We start from the raw sequence: 7,278 nt of genomic DNA on the forward strand, positions 1-7,278 counted from the left end.
ATGTGTCGGACGCAGGACGGAGAACCGACCAGCGTTTGAAGGACCCAGTATGAAATAAGCAGAGCACGGTACAAAGGATAACTGAATTTAATACATAACAGTGATGTGATAAAAGATATAACAAATAAGTGCGCGGTCTGGCGTGGTAGAAAAGCGGTGCGCTCCCAGCAGCACTAACGGTCTAGAGCCAGAACCAGTTCGGACCCAAGGACCCCGCCGACACCCCCCAGGTGGCCGCGACAAACCGAGTCTGTGAAAGAAGAAATCATTATGTGAGTCCACACTCCACACACAGAGAGACCGCTCAAAGGTGTACAAACAGCAAACACTTCCTGGCTTAATTACTAATCAGCTTCCCACCCTGCAGGCATGGAACACCCTGTTCACAAACTCCACTGCAGTGGAAGCTGATTAAACGACTAACATACAGCTCAATATAATAAGGTGTGAGGGACACCACATTTACTGACTGTGCAAATGTTAGTCACAAAACCTAACGTACCTCAGGAAGTGTGCTGACGAGCGTGAGACCTCACCCCCTCCTCTTTCACAGACCATGCATCAAAGCTGGACGTTCTCTGCATCCACTGATGATGAGATGGCTCTCGAGACGACGATCTCACCCGTCTGGTCACAAGGTCGAGTCTCTGGCAAATACACACTGTGTACTCCAGACTTAAATGCCACCATGTTCCAATCCGTGTAGATGCACCACAGCTGTGAGTCCTGACGAGCCGCACCTGATCAGCCTCAGGTGATCAGGGTGAGGTCCTGGTAACTCAGCCACACAGCCACTCAGTCCTAAATGTGCACCACCTGGAAGGAAAACCAAAAGACAGAAACAGAAGACAAACAAAAGCCAGCCAGGCACGCCAGCCACAACACATTTTTTTTAATAATAGCAATTGTGAATAAGTACAATGCTCTACAAAGCATGTGAGCAGAGCAGAGTGATGAGCAGAAATCCACATCATTCAAGGAAATGTACACTCCTCCACTCACAGCCATGACTGCTAGTTATTGTTCCCCACTCATTTTTCACCCAGCTCCTATGAAACTGCTTGCTGCAAAACAGAAAACAATCTGCACTGTATTTTAACTTTAGCTGACATTATACAGACAACATAAATAACACAATTTACTGGACTGAATTTGCCCTATTGATGTATTCCATAATCCCTTGCGTGCCAGAGAGTCGCTGCAGTCAAACAACATATAGAGAATCAACACGATGACAGTTGTAAATTAATATTATACTACAAAAATGTATTTTTTATGCTTTTCGTCACGTTACTAAGAGACTGCTGCATGATACCCTGAAATCTTTCTAAAACAATTCTAACAAATAATCCGTGTCTGTTACATTTAATCTGCGTGGAATGTAATAAACGCAAACCGAATTTCAGACATATTATATACGATTCGTCTCGAACAAAGAGGACAAACAGTGTTGTAAAGAACAATAATCAAGACGTTAAAGAGCAAACTTCACTTTCCCCCAGAACAACATGATCAGGAAGTGATTGTAGCTCACAGCAGCTCCCACTGAAAATAACGGCGAGACAACCTGTGATTCTCGCATGTTTACATAAAATAAACACAATAACGTCGTCTATAAACCCAGAGAATATATTCATAAGAGTTTTAGGCACAGTATAAAAATAGTTTTATGTTGCGATGTTAATGGTGTTGTCCGTGTGCAGAGATTAAAGTGCAGCGTCATCACAGCGTCTCAATGCAGTTCTCAATGTTACTGAGATCTCAGAACGCGGCGACCTCTCCGAGGTTTTGCGGGATTTGAAACATCAATAGGGTGAATAAACAGTCCCTTTCACAGTATTGAGAGATCACAAAAACCTCCAGTACATCCAGTCAGCAAAACGCCTCAACTCCCAGCAAGCCAGGTGGTCCTTGGTTTTTGGGAGATTCAACTTCTCAATCACTTACAGACCTGGATCCAAAAACAAGAAACCAGATGCTCTCTCCTGTCTCTTCAGTTCCCCCAACCATCCTCCATCTTCGGACCTCATCCTCCCACAGTCCTTGATGGTGGGCACCCTGGAGTGGGACACAGAGAAGACCGTCCGAGAGGCTTTGGTGCGACATCCCAACCCGGGTGGAGGACCTCCGGATGGCTGTTTGTTTCACCGGAAGCTCAATCCCAGGTCCTGCAGTTTTGTCACTCATCCAAACTGGCCTGTCACCCGGGCATCCACAGAAACTTGAACCTTCTTCAGCGCCACTTCTGGTGGCCTTCGAGCGTCCGAGCTGACGACAAGGACTTTGTCCAGGCTTGTACTGCCTGTGCCAGGGGTAAGAGCCTCCACCAGCCTATCTCTGGCCTACTCCGTCCTCTTACAACTCCCGGATGCGCCTGGTCTCACATTGCCTTGGACTTCATTATGGGACTTCCCCCGTCCCAGGGGAACACTGTTGTGCTCACCATAGTGGACCGGTTCTCTGAGGCAGCACACTTTGTGGCTCTGCCCAAATTACCATCATCTCTGGAGACTGCTGACCTCTGGGTCCACCAGGTTTTCCGGCTGCATGGCATTCCTTGTGACATTGTGTCTGACCGAGGCCTGCAATTCACGTCTCGCGTTTGGCGGGCTTTCTGTTCAGCTTTGGGTGCCTCGGTCAGCCTCTTGTCAGGGTTCCACCCCCAAACCAATGGCCAGGCAGAACGGAATAATCAAGACCTTGAAGCCGCCTTATGGTGCGTTACGTCCTCCCACCTGTCCAATTCGAGTGACCACCTTCCGTGGATAGAATACGCTCACATCTCCCAGACCTGTTCTGCCACTGGACTATCTCCATTTGAGGCCTCGCTATGCTATCAGCCTCCACTGTTCCCCAGCCAAGAAGGGGACTTTGCGGTGCCTTCCGTGCAACAACATCTCAGGCGTTGCCAGCGGGTGTGGAGGACAGCCCTTTCCGCCCTTCTGCGGACCAACGAAAGGACCAAACACCTTGCAGACTGACACAGGACCCCGGCCCCAGACTACCAGCCCAGGCAGGAAGTGTAGTTGTCTTCCGAGGACATTCCACTTCAGACCGAGTCTAAGAAACTGTCTCCCAAATGCATCAGGCCGTTTGTGGTGGATCGGGTGGTGAATCTAGCTACTGTTCGCCTCCATCTGCCGCGCTCCCTCTGGATCCACCCGGTGTTTCACACTTCCCGCTTGAAGCCGGTGCGGACCAACCCGCTTTTCCCACCTGCACCAGCTCCACCTCCTGCTCGAATCGTGGACAGCCACCCTGCCTGGATGATCGCAAAGATCTTGGACGTTTGTCGCCAGGGTCAGGGCTTTCAATACCTGGTGGACTGGGAGGGCTATGGGCCAGAAGAATGTTCCTGGGTGTGGAGGAGCTTCATCCTGGACCCTTCCCTCATCCGGGATTTCTACCGGGCTCACCCTGATCGGCCAGGTAGGTCACCTGGGGGCTCCCATTGGGGGGGGGGGGGGGGGTACTGTGGTGTGTCACCTTGGGTCCTGCCTGGTTTCTTTCTTTTCTCACTCTCTCTCTCTCTCCCCAGGTGGTTGGAAACAGAGCTGATTGGGGATTGTCACACCTGCCACTCATCACGGTGCACAGTATTTTGCCCGGTTCAACACATCCACCTGTGCCAGAAACTCAGTGTCTTCAACCTGGTACCTGGCCTCGCTGTACATTCTGAATTTGTGCATTTCTATGCAGTTATTTTACGAGCTTCCACGCTCAATGATTAATGTGCTGCTATCTCTTGCCTGTAGCTCACTGTAGCTAATTTGATTGCTGTTAGCGCTTAGTCTCTCGCTTCTGTGCTGATGTGCCACCCGCTCGTCACTTACCCACCTGTCATCTCCTTCCAGACTCCATTGGCTCCATGAACGACCACCTGGCTGCACTCTGGGATCAGTCTGCGCTTCACCTCGTGTTGGGAACTGGACTAGCGTGTTACGGCTCCCTGGTTCCACCGCTGTGCGGGCCGTGTCTCCACTCCTCAAACCACCTTGCAATTTTCATTACTTGGCTCTGTTCACCTTTTGTAATAAATCTTTTGGCTTTTGGCAGTGTCTCAACCCTGACTTAGAAAGAAGTCATACACATAGAAATTATTTCAGCAACTGAAATAAGTCACATTACTGCTGTCCATTTACAAGAAATGATTTTCTGCTCTTCACATTTCCAAACATTGACGTATGTGTGTGTGCATGAGCCTGATGATCCTGCCCTGTCACAGAGGAGGGGTTTTAAATGAAATATAGTAATTTTGTGGCTATGAAAGTGTGCCCCCCCCATGCCAAGGGGAGGTATTTCAGGGGTGCCTGGCAAGGTGCATGAATTTAGTTTATTACATTACACATATTACATATATACAAAATCCTACAGCAACTATATTACATATACAGTAGTGTTCAGAATAATAGTAGTGCTATGTGACTAAAAAGATTAATCCAGGTTTTGAGTATATTTCTTATTGTTACATGGGAAACACGGTCCCAGTAGATTCAATAGATTCTCTCAAATCCAACAAGACCAAGCATTCATGATATACACACTCTTAAAGCTATGAAATTGGGCTATTAGTAAAAAAAAAAAAAAAAAAAAAAAAAAAAAAAGTAGAAAAGGGGGTGTTCACAATAATAGTAGTGTGGCATTCAGTCAGTGAGTTCGTCAATTTTGTGGAACAAATGGGTGTGAATCAGGTGTCCCCTATTTAAGGATGAAGCCAGCACCTGTTGAACATGCTTTTCTCTTTGAAAGCCTGAGGAAAATGGAACGTTCAAGACATTGTTCAGAAGAATAGCGTAGTTTGATTAAAAAGTTGATTGGAGAGGGGAAAACATACGCAGGTGCAAAAACCTATGGGCTGTTAATCTACAATGATCTCCAATGCTTTAAAATGGACAAAAAACAGACGTGTGGAAGAAAATGGAAAACAACCATCAAAATGGATAGAAGAATAACCAGAATGGCAAAGGCTCACCCACTGATCAGCTCCAGGATGATCAAAGACAGTCTGGAGTTACCTGTAAGTGCTGTGACAGTTAGAAGACACCTGTGTGAAGCTAATTTATTTGCAAGAATCCCCCGCAAAGTCCCTCTGTTAAACAAAAGACATGTGCAGAAGAGGTTACAGTTTGCCAAAGAACACATCAACTGGCCTAAAGAGAAATGGAGGAATATTTTGTGGACTGATGAGAGTAAAATTGTTCTTTTTGGGTCCAAGGGCCGCAGACAGTTTGTGAGACGACCCCAAACTCTGAATTCAAGCCACAGTTCACAGTGAAGACAGTGAAGCATGGTGGTGCAAGCATCATGATATGGGCATGTTTCTCCTACTATGGTGTTGGGCCTATATATCGCATACATATACTGTATATTGCATATATCGCATATCGCATACCAGGTATCATGGATCAGTTTGGATATGTCAAAATACTTGACGAGGTCATGTTGCCTTATGCTGAAGAGGACATGCCCTTGAAATGGGTGTTTCAACAAGACAATGACCCCAAGCACACTAGTAAACAAACAAAATCTTGGTTCCAAACCAACAAAATTAATGCCTTGCAGATGTGAAGAAATCATGAAAAACTGTGGTTATACAACTAAATACTAGTTTAGTGATATACAGGATTGCTAAAAAAGCAGTTTGAACATAATAGTTTTGAGTTTGTAGCGTCAACAGCAGATGCTACTATTATTGTGAACACCCCCTTTTCTACTTTTTTTTTACTAATAGCCCAATTTCATAGCCTTAAGAGTGTGCATATCATGAATGCTTGGTCTTGTTGGATTTGAGAGAATCTACTGAATCTACTGGTACCGTGTTTCCCATGTAACAATAAGAAATATACTCAAAACCTGGATTAATCTTTTTAGTCACATAGCACTACTATTATTCTGAACACTACTGTAGTTGTTGTAGGATTTTGCTTTAGCTGCATTGCTCTTTATATTACACTAAGTAACTGCGACAGTAAAAATATTTATTTATGTTTCAGTAAAATTAGGGAACAACTGCCAGTGTCTTCAGATTCACAGGGAATAGTCACAAATTGAGCTTTACCAGTGACGTGTTAGTGGAGCCGGTAAAATGGATATTTGCAACTGTAATCCAGCATGAACATCCACAAATCATCAGACACAAGGGTGTTATTCCCATTCTAATCCAATTCCATCATTTGTGTGGTTTATTTTTCTGTAAGTAATTTGGTTTGTGAGGCTTACCATCAAGGCAACGTCACTCCAACAGGGGTCAGGGTGCAGAGTTATCCATCAAATGTGAAAATCCCTCAAATCCATCAAATATGAAATGGTAATTCTGTATCAGAATCCATATCAATACTTTCGCATGGTAGATTAAATTCACCCATTTCAGCATCGTTGTCGGTACGCGACTTACTCTCGCTCTCAACTAACAGTGCCATTATGACATCTGCGTAGTAGCGCGCGTGGCCAGTCAGGGCGTGGAGTAATACATTAAATGTGAAGCGTCGACTATTTTGTGACTTTACACCCGATATTATAATATCAGGTGTTAATAATAATAATAATAATATTGTTGTTGTTATTATAATATTAGAATTTCAGACTGTATATATATGGTCTGAAATCTCACATGAGTAACCAATCAGATTTACAGAAAAAAATGTAATTGGATTAGAATATTATATATAAAATTTATATATGAAAGAGTTGTTTTTGTAATATACTTGTGTACGTGTTTTGATCATTTTTGAGCAGCTTTTAGGCTGGAAATAATTACTTATCTGGCAACACTAATGATCTTGCTCGAGCACTGCAAGCAGGACATGGAGCTGTTCAAGTCGGACATATACTGACAAAGATACTGGCCATTTCACAAGTGCTTGACATCATATACTCACAAACCAGGTGAAATATACCAACAAGTACAATGTGCTTCTTCTTTCAGGCTCATTCCAGACCAGAGGGTATGCCTTCATACAATCTCCCATGTTGAAGGTTGTAATGACATACTCTTGACCTACTTCATGTGTGGCCAGTGGCGTAGGGATAGACAATACAGCACATGCCAGCGCACTGGGGCCCATGAATTTGTCTCAACTCATTTATGTTATCACAGTGGCGCAAACTGCACATGGCGTACATAAAAGTATTCATTCCCTTATAGCCTTGAAGCAAACCTGTCTCTGTCATGGTTTCCCAATTGATGAAATGGTTACACGCAATAAATTCCAAGATGGTGTTTTTTTAAATGAATAACAAGCTAAATTTATCATTACGAATACTCAGTTAAAAGAATAA

The sequence above is a fragment of the Thalassophryne amazonica genome, chromosome 10 (genome assembly GCF_902500255.1).
Source record: "Thalassophryne amazonica chromosome 10, fThaAma1.1, whole genome shotgun sequence".
Lineage (NCBI taxonomy): Eukaryota > Metazoa > Chordata > Actinopteri > Batrachoidiformes > Batrachoididae > Thalassophryne > Thalassophryne amazonica.